The following is a 19,972-nucleotide window of genomic DNA, read 5'->3' as shown; positions in this document are numbered from 1 at the left end:
TATAAGTAATTAAGCTTCCTTCATTATTAAATCCTTTAACTATTATTGGTGTTTTTAATTTATCCCATTTGCTTTCTGGTAAGCAATTATATCTATATAAATTAGCTTCTGCTCCTGTATCTATCATAGGCGTATAATATCTACTGTAATATCCTTCTACTACTATCTTCATTAATACATGTATCTTCATTTCATGTTAAGGCTCTTTTTAAGAATAACTTTTCTTGGTTATATGTTAAGGTTAATTGTGTATGTTCTATATTATATGGTTTTACTTGTTCTAACCATTTTATTCCTAATATTATATCTGCTTTTTGCATTTCTTCTTTTACTTCGAATTCTATTTTTATTTTTCTAACTCCTAATATTATTTCTTTTTCTGCTAGATTTTTATTATTTATTAAACTTCTTGGTAAGTCTGGGCATATATTATTGTCGGTTTTTATTTCTTCATTTTTTACTAGATATTTTGCTATATAATTTTCTTCTTGTCCTGTATTCAAAAGTATTAAATATTCCTTTTCATTTATTTTTCCTGTTATGTAATATTGGTTTAAATTACTTATTGAGTTTGTTTCATAACTTGTTCTTTTTGATGAGCTTGATGATTCTGGCTTTTCATTAGCTATTCTTTTCGTTGTACTTATTCTATCATTTACTATTTCTAAATTTTCTTCTGTATCTATGTCTCTATAGGTATAATCATTATAATCTATTGTTTTTACTATTTGTTCGAATGGGCTTTCTATTTGTATTTTGTTAATCTTATTTTTTCCTGTTATTTTATGTTTTGTTGTTAATACATATAGGTTTTTACATCTTGCTGTAAATATTTTACTTCCTGGGGTTAATTCTATTCCTGATATTTTCCAATATAATACTAACGATTTATCTATATTCCTATCTGTTACTGCTACTGAATAATTTGCACTTATTATAAATTTAAATTTTTGGTATATTAGATTTCCTTTTACGGCAGTTATTATGCTTTTTTCTATAGGTTTTATAATTCTATCGTCTGCTAAATATAATTCTATTGGTGTATCTATTCCTTCTCTAAAACATGCTTTTATTAATATCTCTGTACCTCCAAGGTGTACATATTTTATTGGATCTCCTTTACTTTTTATATCATTTATTTCTTTATTAATTATTCTTTTTGTTACCAGTGGTATACTAGCTTTTCCTTTTGCATATCTGCAGTCTATTACATGTTCTTTTTGACATACTACATAATATTCATCTTTTTTCCTAGTAAAAATATTTTTTATTGTTGGTATTTTAAATATTTTCTCTACACTTAAATCTAATTCTTTTCCTTTTATTTCATCAAATATATTACTGTCAAATATTATCTTTTGTTCCGTTCCTTCATCATTTAAATATTCTTCCTTTGTTATTATTTTTATATCTTCTTCAGTCATTTGATTCATCTATTTCGCTATCTGTTTCATTATCTGTTTCGTTTTCTAAAATTTCATATATACTATCTTCACTTTCTAATTCATAATCTATATAATCTATCTGCATGTATTCGGTATTTTCTATTTTTATTTCTGATATTTGTTTATTTTTTGGATTTTTCGGTAATTTACAATCTCTAGCTAAATGTCCTAATTTTCCACAATTATAACAAGTACATTCTTTTATAGATTTCTTCTTTCTATATGGTCTTTTATGTTTATAATTTTTTACATAATATCTTTTTCTTGGTTTTTTATATTTATATTTTGATTTTTTATATTTCTTATGTCTTTTTCTTTTCTTATAATATCTTTCTTCGCATCCAAATTGGGGTGCTATTTTATTTTTGTAACAAGCTAAATTTCTTATTAATGTTTTTTCCATTTTTAATTCTTCTCTATATTTTTCACATAAGTTTCTATACCATTGTTGTAAATATTTTATTCTTGCTCCTAACGTATCTACTATTTTTGCTTCTTCCCAACTTTTTATTATTTTTGAACTAAATGGTTCGGGTAATTTATTAAAATATAATTTTCTTATTTCTTTACTTTCTTCTATACTATATGCTCCTTTGTAATAATATTCTTTAAATGCGCAAGTATATTCATCTATATAACACATATTACATATTGCTAATTTTAACATTACATTTCTATTTGTATCTTTTTCTTCATTTTGTTCTTCTTCGATTGTTGTCGTACTACCAAATTCATCTTTTATAACTGTTTCATATTTTTTTAATAATTCTATAGGTGTTAGTTTAGTTATTGTCGATGATGTTCCTTCTATAGGTTTATTAGTTCTTAATACTTTTTTGCTATTTTCGGTTAGATTTGCAAACCATAGTTTTACTGATCCTATTAATGTTTTTTCTATATATTCCGGTGCATCTGTTATATTTATATTATTATCTAATAATTGTTTTGTCATATATCCCGTCCATAATTGTATTGTTTTTTCTGTATCTATTACACAGTCTAGATCTAAAAAGTTATAATTTTTATTTACTATTTGTTTTGGTATCCATTTATCATATTCATTATATTTTTTAAACTTATTCTTATAATATATGGGTTTTCTTATTTCTGTTGTTTTAGGTATTATATTTTCATTTTCTTTTTTATCAAGAGTATTTATTTCTGTGTGGGTATTTTCTAAGTTTTCCTCATAAATTTTTTGTTCTTCATTGATTTCTAAGTTTTTTGTATTTGTTAATATTTCTGTGTATGTTTCACTATCTTCGGACTCATAATTATCTGTTTCTTCAATATCTATATTATTTATTTCTAATTCTTCGTTTTTTATTTCTAATTTTTCCTTAAATTGATTTATCTCATTTAGTAATTTCTGTTCTCTATCTTTTTCTTCTTTTTCTTTTTGTCTTTGTTCATACAGCTCTTTTAACATTTGTAATTCTTTTTCTAATTCAGCAATTCTACTATTTTTAGTTTCTTCTATTTTTCGTATTTTTTCTGTAGTTTGTTGTTTTATTTTTTCTATTTCCTTTTTCCTATCTATCTCTTCATTTTCTTTTTCTATTCTTACCATTGCTGTTAATTTATCTTCTAATTTTAATTCTTCTTTTTCTAACATTAGATATAAATGTTCACCTATTTTCTTATATCTTCGTCCTAGATTAGAAAATACTATTTTTATTTTTGATCCTTCGTAGTTTTCATATATTTTTTCATCTATTATAAATTCTTCTTTATTCATTTTATTGTGAATAGGTCATGTTGATATACATATTCTAAACTATCTATTTGTGATTCTAATTTTGATATTTCATCTTTTTGTGTATCTATTGAATTTTTACTTACTCCGGCAAATATATTATAATGTAGTCTTTCTATTCTTATTTTTAATTCTTTACGTTTTTCTGAGATAATTTGTTTTAATTCTTTATATAGTTGTATTTTATTTATTTTAAATTATATTTATAATATCTTGGTGGATATCTAAATCTAATTTTATTATAATTAGGCGGTATATGTTTCATTCTTCTAGATTTTAAATGTGTTACTAATTTTGATTTAATACTAGATATTAATGTAATTAAGTAGGCTAGTTTTTGTGGATTTTCTTTTGTTTTATTTAGACTTATATATTCTGAATAATTACTAATTAACGATTCTTTAATTTTTCTAAAAGCTTCTCTATTTTTAAATGGTCTTCGCATAATTAATTTAGTATAAATCTAACTCTAACTCTAACTCTAACATATATCTCTTCCGTACTTTTTAAATTACTTAGCTTTGATACCATTTGGAGGGGGGTGCGCGGATTTAATAGGTATAATAGATTTAGTAGGTTCAGCCTTTATATCATCAATATATCACCAGATTCAGATCTCAAAGCTTCCTACATAATTAAACACCATATATTAGAGATCATAACCACACAATATCCATAACAATGAAACAAAACACGAGCTAAGAGAAGGCTAGTTCCATTAATCTTCAACTTATCACTCCGACTCTAAACTTAATCCAATTGAACTTTTCCCAATACAAACAAGTTATTAAACTCATAAGTACACATTAAAATCATTTGTAACTACTTAAAAACATTATAATCAAACAAAACCTACTAGACACACTACTAGTTCTAGCTAATCAAACCAGTTTTCTCGATTAAACTCTACATGACTCAATAAAGTATAAACTTGTTTAAAAACACTTTGAACCATTGTAATCATGTACTTACACACTTATATGCTTATTTATATTTTATTAACACATAAATAACCCCAATTATCCTCAAAAAATGCTAAATAAGCTAGATTAGTAACACTAGAGTGCATAAACACATCTAACAGCAGGTCGCAAACTCCATGCCCTCCATATTAGTGGCGTACATAATGTGGAAAATCTTTTCCATCTTATCCAGAAAACCTTAAGGATCCTCCTTTACCTTCAAACCAGTAAAGAAGGAAGGGTTTAGCCTCATAAACTGTCCAATCCTTATGGCCTCAAAAGATGGAGTAACTAGAACACCACTCTCAGACTGAGAAGCTGCCAAATGTGCCAACATATGAATGGATTGATGGAACTCAGCGTTCGTCACTTCAACCTGATAAGCTCGAGAAGGACTAGAGAGAACTGGTAGAACACTAGGAGGACAATCAGGAACTGGATCACTAGAATGGATCTAGACCCCACAAGTAAAATGTGTCCCATAAATATTGTCCTCTGGTAGGACAGAGAAGTTTTTGCCAACTTTAGATCATCGAGGTGGAATAATCTTAAAAGCGAATAAACAAAAATTAGAGAAGATTTCAGTATGTAGACTCTACAGCTTGAAAATAGAACACAAGAAAGAGAAGCATTCCTAAATGCCTTGTGGCCTCTACCTTATGAGTGTGGAACCCTACACACTCTTAAAATAGACTCTACTCTACACGGCTTTGAGAACTCCTAATTGAAAATGAACCTAGGGATCTGATACCACTCTAACCGAACCAGGTCCTACATACATCGGGTATCTCAAGTCCAACTTGAATCAGAGACCGTACCCAAGACCTAACCTTAACTGCCGTGCACCCTTTGTCAGATGAATTTTGAATATATTAAAAAATATAATAGAATCAGTTCAAAAATATTTAAAGGAGTACATAACTATAACCAACCAACTATCCAATTAAATATCCAACCGGTGTCATCCCTAATTCTAATACCAATCCCAAAGATGGCACCAACACCATCACCACCTATGCCCATAGCAGTCACATAAAGCCTCTATCCAAAAACTAAGAACATTCGGTCAGACATTCCCCAGACCATAGCCAAAACAAAATTCTAAGAAACAAAGAATTGTAAAGAAGTCCATAGCATGAAATAGAGTCTTTTGGAGTATGGAAAGTCAACAATTTAGTTTGATACAAAGGTTGTTCCCGAATTCAAGTCACTGATTATGAGGAGTATTAAGGCCGGTTCCTGCCTCACATGGGGATACATTGTCCAAAGATGCTTAGTGGGTGAAGGCTAGCATGTACTCAAGGATAAGGATAAAATAATGTCATTATTTAAAACCAAAGTAAATAACCATATGCAACCACATACACACATATATACTATGCTAGGAAGAGGAATCGAGTTTAGCATACATTTAAAACCTTAACCTAGGTTGTATAGCTTTACTGTTACAATCCACCTATGAGCTATATGGGTCCAGTTTTACCCCCTGAACGATCCCCATTACTTGTAGCCACACAAACCAGAGATATCATAAAGGAAGGGGAATCCCATGTACCCTTCTCCCTTTATGACACATATATACAGATATATCTTAGGGGACTCCTATGTAACCTACAAACATATGATCACCATGACCAAGCCTCATGTCAACAAACATGAGTTTTAAGTATCCGTCCATCATACTCACACCTTTATGGTTAGATATTACAATCTTTGATTATTGCCCCACTAAAACATTTAGCACATAACTAAACCACCTATTACACGAGTAAATTATCAAGGAATTATGAAGTGTTTTCTTCATACCGACTATAGCTTGAGAGCAATGTCATTAGCCAACACTTAAGGGATTCCAATGTACCCTACAAGATTTTAAATTAAACCACAGACATGGCCACCAAGGCCTTCCCAATCCATTAAAAACCAACCAAACAGATTTAAGTTCCATTACCATATCATGTAATGCAAGGTTTCAAAAAAAATCAAACTAGGTGGCAAAATCAATCTCATGGGCATTTTAACAAACATATTGAGGGCATATAGTTTCCAAAATAAAAAACAAGTATCAATTGACCATTCCTATGTAACCATATGTTCCAACATTAATTATAACATGAAATACCATAAGAAAAACATGGGAAAACACTATCTAACTATAATGCCCAAAATCTGGTACTTGGAACACTACACAATGCTCACAACCCCGAAGGACCACTAGCTAACCCATGACTATTATATGTACCTATATACTGTATAACCTACTAAATATAATGCAAAAATGAAGGCTAAAAGGCCATAAGGTTAAAAAGTGCATGACTAAAAAAATATATTATTTGAGTGAGGTAATAGAATACCCAAAACTAAAATACTGTCTGAACATACTATAATTTGAAAAAACTCTAAAACATAACTGTCTGGATAAGGAGTTGATGGGACATATCTCTAACTAACTCCAATTTATAAGTTTATTAATGAGATAAAAACTAAATGATCATGTCTTCGAAAGATGAGGACTCATTACTAACTCTGACTCCTGAGACTGGAATGCTACTGATGCTCTGGAGCTCGTGCTTCTGAACCTATTGTAAAAGACACCATAGTGCAAATGTCTCAATACTTTGAATGTACTAGTATACATGAAAGGTAGGTTGAATGCATGGGGTTCATATGCATGAATAATACTGGTTAACTGACTAATATGAATGTGAGAATACATGCATGAACATGTCATAACTATATCTGAGATCATGATAACATAAATTTACTGATAATTAACATAACTGATAACTGGATTCTGATGACTTATATAACTGATGACATAAGTGACTGAATCTGACAATCCTAAATCAGATGGAACTAGCTGAGTTTTGTACTGTACTATTCTAAGTTAACCATATCTATTAGTCCTAAATTCTATAGAACTATCTGAGTTCTATTACTGAGACAGAATGACTATATCTGACAGTCCTAATTCTGTAACTAAAACTATGGGAAGTAGTTATCTAATCGGCATGCCCCTAATACGCCATTATGGCTGAGTTGGAGTCAAATCGGTAACCCCAATTGGAAGGGTGTCAATACCGCGCCACTAGTAAGGATAATATATGAGTGACCCTAATCTTATAGTGTCCCCAAAAGATAATGGTCGGTCCCTCATCTGACAGTGCTTATCTAGCTCATCAACCCTTATCTGACAGTGTTGATGTCTCAACCTATATTGGATAAATAGTTCTGGAATGCAAGGATGACTTCTAAGAATCACACCCTCATCTGACAACGTGGGTTCCCATCCTTGGGCTCACTTAGTGCTAATTCCTACCCCCATCTAAATGGACACTGATCATGGATTACAAAACTGAGCTAGACTAAATTAACTTACTTTTGTTGACTGATGGAATAGTATTAAGATTACTGTATTAATAAGCTTTTCTAAGTCACATGACTGACTGAGTTCTATGGATCATGGCTTGACTGAGGATATCGTTAAAACATGACACAGACTCTAGGAACACAACTATATTTTTTGGGTACAAGAATCCCCAAGACTCGATAGAAGGAAGCTGACAAAGCATGACTTCCTTGAGTACAGGACCAACATCAATAATACATAATCTACTGGCTAAGATATTTCATCAAACACTTGACATACATAACTTGTACATGAATGGAGATTTCATATTATCATAATAGTATGGCACTTTTCCTTCACATAGGTATTTAATTAAACATGGGGAGAACATGCTATGGTTATACAATCATCAACACATCTAATAATTAAGAATACATCAATCAACTTGTGAATTGAAGGGTTTATCATGAATACCGCATAATTCCTCACATACTAGAATCAATTCTTGTAATTAATAGTCGATAACATGGAATAAAACCAAACAACAGCATGAACATCACTTTCCAATTCAATCAAATCATAAACATTCATAAATATACAAATCTTTGATTTTGAAAAGAGATTCTTGAGCTTTAAGGGTGAATGAAACCCATGAATCAACACATGACATACCTTAGTTCTTTATTTAGCGAAGTTTGGCGGAGAGACTTTCTTGAAATTGAATCCACAATTGAAACCCTAGGTTGTTCTTTAGAGAAAATTAAGAGAAACTAGTATATTTTGTGTTCCAAATAAATGTATCTCATGTTAAAGCGCTTAAATAGGGGTGGGGAAATTGACCCTTTTAACCCTGGACACGTCTTTTAAATTGGTGAAAATTTCCCAACCAGGACCCAGGCAATAGCGCCGCGTCCCTAGAATTTTAATATTGGGAAATAGGGAAATGGCGCGATGTGGAGCCATCGCGTTGCCACTTCACTTGTGACCTGGTAGTTTGGCGCGACACAGAGAAATTGCGTTGAGACACAGGAAAAAGGACAATTGCCATTTTATCTTATGGTGCGGCATGCCACATGACCAATATGGCATTGGTTTACGACGGGGACTTGAAATATTCATAGCTTCTTGAAAATTCCCTATGGAATAAACATCATTCAATTCAGAAGCTAATACATGACATTCTTCAGACAAAATTAGTTAGGAAACTTTGGGGTATTACACCAACCAAGAACAACCAAAACCCTCAACACATATTTCAAAACCCAAATATTACTACATTAATACCATAAAAACCATCCATCAAAACATGATTTTAGTTGAACTAACAATGAGGTAGAAGTAACATGCCTTATACACCAAAGAATATGGAGATAATCCCTCTTAGAAGCCCAAAAGTGATTGACTTGAAGAAACAATATCCTTTTTCTTGAACTAAAAGCTTAAGAGAGATTTGAGAGAATTTGGTGAGTGTTTTGATCTTTTAAAGTGTAGAATGGGGACCAAATAGTGTTATAATAAGTGGTGTCTTAAGGGATTGTAGTGGGAAATGTCTAAAATACCCTTATCTTTAAAGTTGTCAGAAGAATGCAAAAGGATACAGTTGGACACCTCAACTCGTATCGATATCATACGAGAGGTGCCCTTAAGTCGTCACTTAATCAGAAAGTTTGACACCACATTTTGTCCAATATATGACTCAATTACCCAACTCAAATCATCACCATATGACTAGTTCCATTCCCATCATCACCTAATCAAAACATCCAAGTCTAGACACTGGACAACACCCGAATGGGCTCAACCTCTCATCACATCAACATACAATTCAGCACCACTAACTCGTAGCCATAATAGGAACCCAACCACAAGACATTGGACACCTTATGAGTTAGGTCACCTAACTTGTACCCACACCATATGACTAGTAAGGTAAGTTGTATGATGATCAGAAAGCTCAAGACTCGAGAAATTTGCATGGACTAGAACATATGGTGTTTCAATGGGTCTAAGAGAACACTTCTAAATCCTCAAAATTCATCACAAGGCAAATTGTACCATGTAATATGCTAACGTATCTCAATGCACTTTTAGATGTTAAATAATCAACAATCAACACTAAGAGATTTTACATAAAACATGAGCAACTAAGCCAACTATGCCTAATTTATGGTCTTTGGATAGCCTAAAAATGTCCCAACTAACCCATGTTTTTCCAATCATAACACCAACACCAAAACCCTATACCAAATAAAACATAATATCATTAGCAGACTATGAACTAGCTCAATCTATGAGAAAGGAAAACCTAGCCTACCTAGATGCCAAAGAGAGTTCAAAGAAACTGCTAAATCACTGATTTTTCCTTTTGAGAAGCTTTCACAAGGTGCCAGGATTGAAAAACTAAAATTAACTCATCAATACGAGAACAATGATCCCTATATTGTCCTATTGTTCTTTCGGTCCATAATTATGAAAAATCTCATATACGGCTCATTTAAGAAAATCACATTTCTAAAACCAACTAAACGTCTCCATGTGCTCAAGGGACAATTACCCTAAAACTGTGTGAATTTCAAGTCACCAATGTTTAAAGATTTTAGAGAAGAAAAGGGGAAATATACCATTTAAATGGAGGAATCTTACCTCAAATTTTAAGGAAAAATGTATAATTATTCTATTCCCAAACTCCCAAAATCACCCACACTGTTATCCCAAACCTATTCCAATATTTACGGTGTAAGTATCTTAAGCATGGATAAGGTATGGGAAAAATAGGCTAAGATAAAGTATTTATACCTTCCCAGGTGCCTGAGAGTCGCATTTGCAATCTGCTGATAGATACTCGTAATGCTCATCTAAAGGAGTAGTAGTCTCATTTGCAACATAGCCATCGTTATTACCGAGAATAGCCACACTGGCAAGAGTGTGGCTTTCACAATTAAGAATGTCATGTTTCTAACCCTTCCTAGTGGTTTCCAATCAATATTAAGATCCATGTGTTGAGGTCGTTGGTACACCAACACTAGTTGAGACTTGGAAACTCGGTCAACACCTAGGGATTCATTAAAAATCTCGTATAGACCAAAAAATTATGCTACCCTATCAAATTTAGTATTTCTAGCTCAATGGCAACATTGGAATTTCCATCTGAGGTTATCTCAACAAAAAATGGGTCCTACACCTAACTTACCATTTTCTTAAATTTCAACCAATAAATAGAAATGAGCATAGGTCCCTAAAGATCTAAAACAAAGGTCCACCCAGCCTAAAATAGACATTCTGGAGATGTTGGAATAGTCATATATGTCATATAAGATTGTTTGACTGAAATTTTGGCCTTTAAGCGAATTTAAACTAGAGAAGTCTTCATAGTAGGGAATTGGATCTATAAACCAAATTAACTACAAAGTGACAGAATCTTTAGTCATAGAGAGTTATAGATGACTTAGGGTGGCTATAGGAAAGCTCTAACAGCTAAATGAGTGTATACATGGAAAATGACCTAAAGGTTCATTATTATATCCACTACTAAGAGGACTTTTGTCTACAAAAGTAAATGATTTAGAGGTACCTAAAGTATCAAACATGCAAGGATATTGGGTCCGTATCTCGTTCAAGATATCCAAAGTAGCCTCCATAGTTGGGTGTTGCCTCCACTGATCCTTAACTATAGGAATCTCTCTAGTGCCTAACTATTTGACATCACTAGCTAGAATGAGCACAAACTCTTCCACAAAGGTCAACCTCTCATCCAACTAAACTAAATCTTATCTAAGCACATAGGATGGATCATGATTGTATCACCGCAAAATAAAAACATGGAAAACTGAATGAACGCTACAAAATATGGGGGTAAGGATAACTCATAAGACACCTCACTCACTATGTAAAAAATCCTGAAAGATCCAATATATCTTGGGTTGAGCTTGAACTTCCTAATAAACCTTATCACACCATTTATGGGCGACACACAAAGGAATACTTGATCACCATCTCCAAATATCAGTGCACAAAGTATACTGTCTACATAAGCTTTTTACCTACCTCGAGTGACCCTCAACCGTCCAAAATTATTTTAACTCAATCTACTGACTCATGAAGAAAATTATTACTATGAGGTCTAACCTCGAAAGTCTCAAACCATCAAATCGGGGAACGACATCACCTAGCATACAAAGCCTTAAAAAGAGCCATCTCAAAACTTGAATGATAACTTTTATTATATATGAACTATGCCAAGGGTAAGTGTTTTTCTCATTTACCTACAAAATATAAAACACAGGCTAGGAGCATATCCTTAAGAACTTAGATAATCTTCCCTAACCAGCTATATGTATATGGATAGAAGGTTGTACAAAGATCCGCCTGAGTACCTAACTCTTCATGGAAAACCTTTTAAAATCTATAAATGAACATGGAACCTCAGTCCAAAATGACTGATATAGGCACACCGTGCAAATGAACTATTTCACTTATATAGATACAGGCTAACATCTCGGCACTAAAGGACATCTTACTAGAAATAAAATAACTTGAGTTGGTCAATCAATCCCCAATGACCCAAATATCATTGGAACATGGGAAGTGTAAGGGAACCCACTAACAAAGTTGAAGTCCATGGTAGTTCGCTCCTATTTCCACTCAGTAATGGGTAGCCTCTAAATCAATCCACCAGGTTGTTGATGCTCGACCTTTACCTGCTGATAATATAGGAAATAAGCTATAATGTCTGCCATATCTCTATTCATACAACTCCACCAATAACTTTGTCTCAAGACTCTAAACATCTCAGCAGTACCCAGATGGATAGAATACCTAGAGTTATGAGCCTAATGCAAAATTGATTAAATCAAGTCCTCAACTATTAGAACACAAATGTGGCTACAAATCTTAAGACACCCTCAAAATCTGTGGCAGCCCTCTTAGACTCACCTCTAAACACATGATCACAAAGGTTGCAAATTCTATTATCCTCAAATTAGCAATCCCAATGTGCATAAATAGTAAAGACCTAGTCGTGCCATCAAGTTTTCTAAGGACTGAACATCCCATGCCAATGGCCTCAAAGAAATCAACATACATGCCAAGATACCATACCTATTGCCTTTCGGCTCAAGATGACTACTACCACATTCGCCTTGCCCGAATGATACAAGATGGACAAATCATAATCTTTAGAAAATCCATCCTTCTATGCTTCCTAACATTTAGTTCTCTTTGGGATACAAGATGTTGAAGGCTATGATGGTATGTGAAAATCTCACAATGTTACCATAATGATAATCAATTAAAATCTTAAGCGCAAAATCTACTACTGCTAACTACAAATAATGAGTGGGGTAGTTGCGTTCCTGCACCTTAAGTTGCCTTGAAGAATAAGAGATAACCCAACATGTTGCATCAATACATAATCCAAAGTAATAGTAGAAGAATCATAATAAATAGTGAACCCTCACCCTTAATAGAAAAAGCCAAATTAGGAGTAGATGTAAGGACCTCCTTGAGCTTATGAAATCTCGATTCACACTTCTCAAACCATCAAAAAGGGACCTCTTTCCCAGTTAATCTGGTTATTGGTGCTAAAATTGAAGTAAAACCCTTGATGAAACTTCTATAATGACTGGCCAAGCCAATAAAGCTATGAACCTAGGTCAGAGATGTAGGCTTGGCCCAGTCATGAATAGCCTCAATCTTCAATTGGTCTACCATAATCCCATCAATAGACACCACATATCCAAGGAATGTAACTGACTCAAGTAAAAACTTACACTTAGAGAACTTGAAAAAACCCACATGATCTCTCAAGGTCTTAAGCACAATCTTTAAATATTATGCATACTTTTCTCTACTCCTTCAATTCATGAGGATGTTGTTGATAAACACAATAATGAAGGAATCTAAATAAGGCCTGAACACTTCATTCATGAAACCCATGAATGTGGCTAGGTCATTAGTCAACCCAAAATACATCAGTAGGAACTCATAATAACCTTTACAAGTCCTCAAGGCTGTCTTTAGGATATCATCAGCCCGAATCTTGAACTGATGGTAACCAGACGTCAAATCAATCTTAGAAAACATTGTTTCGCCTTAAAGTTAGTCAAATAAATCATAAATACAAAGCATAGATTACCGGTTCTTCATTGTCGCCTTATTAAGCTACCTATAATCAATACAAATGCACATAGAGCCATTTTTCTTCTTTACTAACAATATATGACCGCTCCAAGTGGACATGATCTATCTAATAAAACCCTTACCAATAAGATCCTAAAGCTGAGAATTCATCTCCTTAAGATTGATAGGATCTATAAGGCAAGGTGTCATACAAATATGTCGACTGTTAGGCTTAAGATCAATAAATAACTCAATCTCATAAATAGGAGGTATACTAAGAAGATTGGTAGGGAAAACATTAGGAAACTCATGAACTACAAGAACATAGTAAAGTGATGGAATCTCCATACTAAAATCATGAATATAAGTAAGATAAGACTCATAACCCCTCGAGATAAGTCTCATAGCAAAAACATGAGAAATAATACTCGTCGGCTTGTGGCTAACTTCTCCTTGCCACACAATCGGGGGTATGTCAGGCATGGATAAGGTAATGGTCTAGGATAAATAATCCATAACTGCATGATAGTGGGATAACCAGTCCATGCCCATAATTACATCAAAGAAAACCATGTCCAATATAATGAGATCAACATGATTATCAACATATCTTATAGTTAAAATACATGATCTAAGCACCTAATCTACTACTAATGAATTGCCCATAAGATTACATAGAAATAAAAGCACAAATAACAAATCCCAAGATAACTCCAACCTTGGGGCATAATAAGCAGACATATAGGAATAAGTGGATCTCGGATTAAATAAAGCAAAAGGTCAACTAAAGACACACCATAATCGTACCTATGATAACAGCATTCGAAGACTCAGCCTTAGGCCTAGCAAGTACTGCATACAACTGACCACGCCTACCACCTGGCCAGACTCCTTATTAATCATCTATCCTACCGTCTTGAGAACCTTATCAAGCACTCTGGGAACTATCTACGACTATGCAAATTGCCTCTACCATAGGGATAAACTACTATAATAGGAGTAACACTCTAAGATGAGGTAATAATCACTCTATGGCTTGGTTAATCTTGCGAGTAATAGCCAAAAGCTCCATCACCATAACATGCCATCTGAGCTACAAAAAGAACCAGAAGATATAGTAGAACCAAAATAACCATAACAACTAGAATAACTAGAAGACAAACTCCTTGATCATGACCACCACCCTAACCAGGGCGATCACTAATACAAGACTTATCTCCATCAGTAATCTTGCGTATTTCCTTCACGAGTCTACTAAGCTGACTCTGGTGCTAATACGAATGATGCAAAGGGTATCTACCCTAAGAACTGCCACCTTTAAACTAGGAGATACTATGAATCCCACTAAAACTACCTAGATATCAAGTTCTCTTATCACAGCCCCCTTAGGACTCGTGATACACCACTTATGTCACCCAAGCATTATCCAAAACCTCAGGATAAGACCAACCTACAATAATAAAACTCTAAGTAGACATGGGAAGAGCAAGTCTCAATCCTCAAACAAAGCAACCCTTTCATTCTAACTATATAAAATAGAAGTATCATTCCTATCCAACTCATGAAAATAAGCCTCATACTCTATAACAAACGTAAAGACGTACTCCAACCATAACAACTAATCACTCAAATAATCCCTAAAGATGTGGGGCATGTAGTTCTCTAAGAAGATCTCAGAGAAATAAGCCCATGTCAAAGGAGAAGATCCAGCAGGCTTGGAATCAAGATAAACTCTCCACCAATATTGAGCTTCCAAGTGCAAATGAAAGTTAGTGTAATCCATGCTAGGAGTCTCAACTAGCCCAAAGTTACAAAGCCTGTCCACACAAGCTATTAAAAACTCATATGTATCCTTACTTGATGACCTAAAAAACATAGGCAGTGCCAATCTTATTTATTTTACCAATATCTGTTGATCCTCAATAGACATATAAGGCTAGGAAACCACTAGGTGAGAAACTACTAGCACATGAGGGACTTTAACTCCAGGAGCTGCAGCTACAGGTTGTGCCTTTGCCTCAGTACAACTAAGATCTATAGACTATGTACCACCAACCAACCCTAAAAGTTAAACCAAGGCATTTCTAATTAGTAAAGAAGAAATATACCCTTGTAGAGCCTAGGCTTATCCTTAGCCCACCACTGGATAGAGGAGAAGAACCTCTGGCTTAAGAGTAGGAATACGAGAACAATGATACCCATAATGCACTATTGTTCTTTAATTCCAAAATTATGCAAAATTCCATATGGGGAACCATGTGGGTCTCATTTATGAAAAATCATATTTTCAAAACCAACTGAACATTATCATATACTCAATGAGTAATTACCTTAAAAATGGGCAAATTTCGTACTGTATTGGTACTAAAATCAAGTCACCAAGGTTTAGGGGTTTTAGAGAAGATAAGTGGAAACCAACAATGAAAATGGAGGAATCTTACCTCAAATTTGAAGGGAAAATGCGTAATCAATCTAGACCTAAGTTCCTAAAAGCATCTACAATGATATCTATTTGTTATTCCATTTTTTAGTGTTTAAAGCTATTGAGACTGGATGCGGAATGGGGGAAAAGGGTTTAAATTAGGAATTTATACCTTTCTTAGGTGCTTGAGAGTTGCATTTATGATTTGCTAATCATTATTTGTGATACTCGATTAAAATACTAAAAGTCGTGTTTACAACATAGCCATTACTATTAGCGATACTAGCCATATTGGCAAGAGTTTCTATTTTAAGACTAAGAATATCATATTCGTGACTCTTATTGGTGGATGCTTGATTGATATCGCAATCCATGGGTCACAATCATCGGTGCACCAATACCAATTTAAACTTAAAAACTTCTAAGTCTTCTCTAGCCCCTTGAGATTCATCCAAAATACCTTATACACAAATGGACTGTACTACCTAATCAAATTCAATATTTTGAATTAAATGGTGTAGTAAAAGTTTCCATCCAAGGTTGTTTTGTCAAAACATGGGTCCCATACCCAATTAGCTATTTTCTTAACTTTTGGCCAATAGCTTAATATGAGCCCGAGTGCCTTAGGACGCAAATCAAAGATCCACCTAGCCTAAAACAAGTATTTCACAGCTATTGTACTAGTCAAATTTAGCATACAAGATCATTTGGCTAAAGATTTTTCCCAAGAACTAATTTGAAATAACAAAGATTTCAGAATAGGAAATTGGCTCTAAATTCTAAAAGAATTTCCAAGAACTGGACTATTAGTCCCAAAAAATCATAAATGACTTAGGGAAGCTATAGGAAAGGTCAAATGGTGAAACTAAGAGAAAGTATAGAAAATAACCTAAAGGGTTATTATATATGATAACTTGGGTTGCACTTTGAGTTAACCATGTTTATAAACAAATTATATCTACCTATGTATAGCTATAGTATTATTGTATATCCCTTTGTTCCTTTATTTATTCATGTTGTGTATTCATTCCTTATCTTCTTAAACTATTATGTATCCTCATTTCACTCATTATTCATCTATTATACATTAATGCATGGCATAGTGTTGATGTTCTTAAGTATTGCTAGAATAGGATAGTTCATCCTTAATACCTCCTTAGCCTTATTATGTTAGCTTCTTGGATAAGAATAAGATAGTTTATCCTTTTTATATTTTAGCTTTATTATGTAGTTTATTGAATATTTGAGTGTAGCTTATATTCCTTCTTGGTTGTTATTTATATTTTCATTATCTTTGGAGCTCAGTCGGTAGTTTCCTATTGAGTAAAACCTAGTGGTACTCATACTACTATTTTTGAACATGCAGATCATAGTATGGATTCTTGCCATTATTATTGTGTTGTATGAAGCAGCGATGGTTTAGAGACATAAGGTGAGCTCCTGGCATATGGAGTATTTTTATTCTCTCTGTTATGTACTAGATTAGTCTCTATGTTTATTCAATGATGAATTATATTAATATATTAGTTTTTACTGTATTTTGTAAGTCGTATTATATTAGAAGCTCTTGTACTAATTCCAATAGGTTTTGGGACTATCCTATGCTTTTTAGCCTTTTATTTTATGTATTCTACATTCTTCCTTTACTTTTTATAGTAGCCCTTTACTAGTAATTCTAGACTACGGAGTTGGCTTACTTACTGTTGGGTTATAGTAGGTGCTATCATGACTTGAAACAATCAAGTCCCAATAAATTGGTATCAGATATATGTTAACATAAGTGTTGGTACAAGAGTAAAGTATCTCTAGAGTCCTATAGATTAGTGCAGAGATGTTTATAACCTATTTTTGAGAGGCTATAGGGTGTTCTTAAGAAATTTTATTATCCTTAAGTATATTCTTTAACTCCATTCTGTCCCAGGTAGTTGATATAAAGTTGTCGAAAGATATGGATGGGACATCAACATGCATTTGTAGTGGTTTAGTGTAGTGTCGAACTAGGAATTTAGAGATGGGTGTCGAAGATATTGAGGGACAGATAGTAGATTTAGGGCTAGCCTAGGCTCTAATAGAGTTTGTAATTGCTTAAGCCTTTTGAGATTTGGCATTAGAGATCCCAAGTCTTTTTGTGGATACCCACAATTAGGGATTCCATTTGGTTCATCGAGTAGTAACCAGGCCAGAGTTGGGCTTATTGGTACTTTGTAGGGTTCTTTATCCATTTTAGAGTATGAAATTGGGTTTCTTGAGTCGTCCAAACATATCAGTATGCTATCTCCTTTAAAGCATAATGTGGCACATAGACTTATTATAGTATTATTATTGCCACTCCATTTTGAGAGTCTCAAGTTGTTGATCATGCTAAGGCCATAGAGAGGAATATATTGAGACTTTTAAAGGTTGCATTAAGAGGCTATGTCATTAGTATAGTGTTACTATTACTCCATTCGGGAGTGAGGATTCTAATGACGGAGGTCATCTTTACTTAAATCCTATATATTCTACACAGGTTGAGTTTCAAACTACGGGTAGCTCTTAGATTGGTTGCATCTATCATAGTGGGTAGAGTTCTTATAAAACCTTCTAGAGTTTTTAGTATGGGGATTTAGGTCATGAAGGCCTTTAAATATTAGTAAAGGCAGTATCATTGAGTGTTATAAGAGCTTTTTTTGTTGTGGCGACATGTACATTAGTCTAGAGAGTGCCCTAGATGGGATTTAGTTATTTAAATAGAGTTAGCATATATTCCTTACCAACGTGGAGTTCCTAAGGTATGTTATGATTGCATGAAGGAGAGTTATTTTTGTTGGAAGTTCCCTCGATATTAGTTGGTTAGCTAGTTATGGTTAGCTTATATTTCTTTTCGGGTTAGGGCTTCTGGATTTGGTAAGACTATAGAGAGATTGATCACTTATCCACAGAGTGTCCTCATTATGGGATTATTAGTCGTTCAGCTTATTCATATTAGTTTAGAGTGTTGTTGCCCCATTAATTATATACAGTTCACTTAGTGCATCAGTTGGTCATTTCGTCGATTATTCCAAGTTTGGTTTTGATTGAATTTCTTTATCATCGGAACCATCAGTTATGTGACTTTATATTTCACTATAATAGGTGTTCTTTTATTTCCTACTTTTACCATTTCTTTGATATATATTGGGGTTCTTGTGTACATCCATGGTTGAATCCCTTAGTAGGTTTATATCGATTATGTGTACCTTGAGATAAATTTCATAATTATATAACTGCCCAATAGATTATTTAGTTTTTTAGTGGGTGGAGTGGATGAGTATTTTTTTTCTTATGGCATGTAGTATTTGGGTTCGAGTCCCAATTACCTTTGCATTTTGGTTTCCTTATGACCCAATAGTGGTACTTGCTATTGATTTTTATTTTTGGTACCACTTATTCATTACACTGATGCTTATATTATTGTTGTTATTATTACCATTGTTTGATGCTATTGCTCCTCACTTGGTAGATGACTAAACTTTTAGTATCTACTTAGTATCCCAATTCTCACATTTCTTATTCATTAGCTTGGGAAGCTAGATTAGTTGGAGGATTTCTCTCTTGTAGTAAGGTGATATTGGCCTATTTTCCTCTCTTTTCTATTGTTCTAGATCAATTGGGATTGGATTATGGCAGTAAAGGTAAGTTGGCCTTCCATTGTTCTATTATGGTTAAAGAGTTAGCGATTTGGTTAAATTCTCCAATCTTGAGTTTAGGATTTTAGGAGTTGCCTTCCATGTTATAGAGGTTTTTTGCATTTGCCATCCCTCTCTATATATCCCATTCTATAGTTCATCAGTTGAGGCCTTTTCATTGGATATAGTTAGTTCATAGCCCAATAGTAGTTTTTATATTGATATCCAAATATCTTAAATTTTATATTTAGGTTTTTAGGTTTGTCTCCTTCTG

At 33.4% G+C, this 19,972-nt stretch overlaps 1 pseudogene; it reads right to left on the bottom strand.

The window, feature by feature from the left end:
* LOC124892101 overlaps positions 1 to 13,656 on the bottom strand; it is a 59,586-nt pseudogene extending 45,930 nt beyond the window's left edge.
* Positions 13,657 to 19,972: the final 6,316 nt, after the last annotated feature.

This window comes from Capsicum annuum, unplaced genomic scaffold (genome assembly GCF_002878395.1).
Source record: "Capsicum annuum cultivar UCD-10X-F1 unplaced genomic scaffold, UCD10Xv1.1 ctg4390, whole genome shotgun sequence".
Taxonomy (NCBI): Eukaryota; Viridiplantae; Streptophyta; class Magnoliopsida; order Solanales; family Solanaceae; genus Capsicum; species Capsicum annuum.
This window is presented reverse-complemented; position numbering and strand designations above follow the sequence as displayed.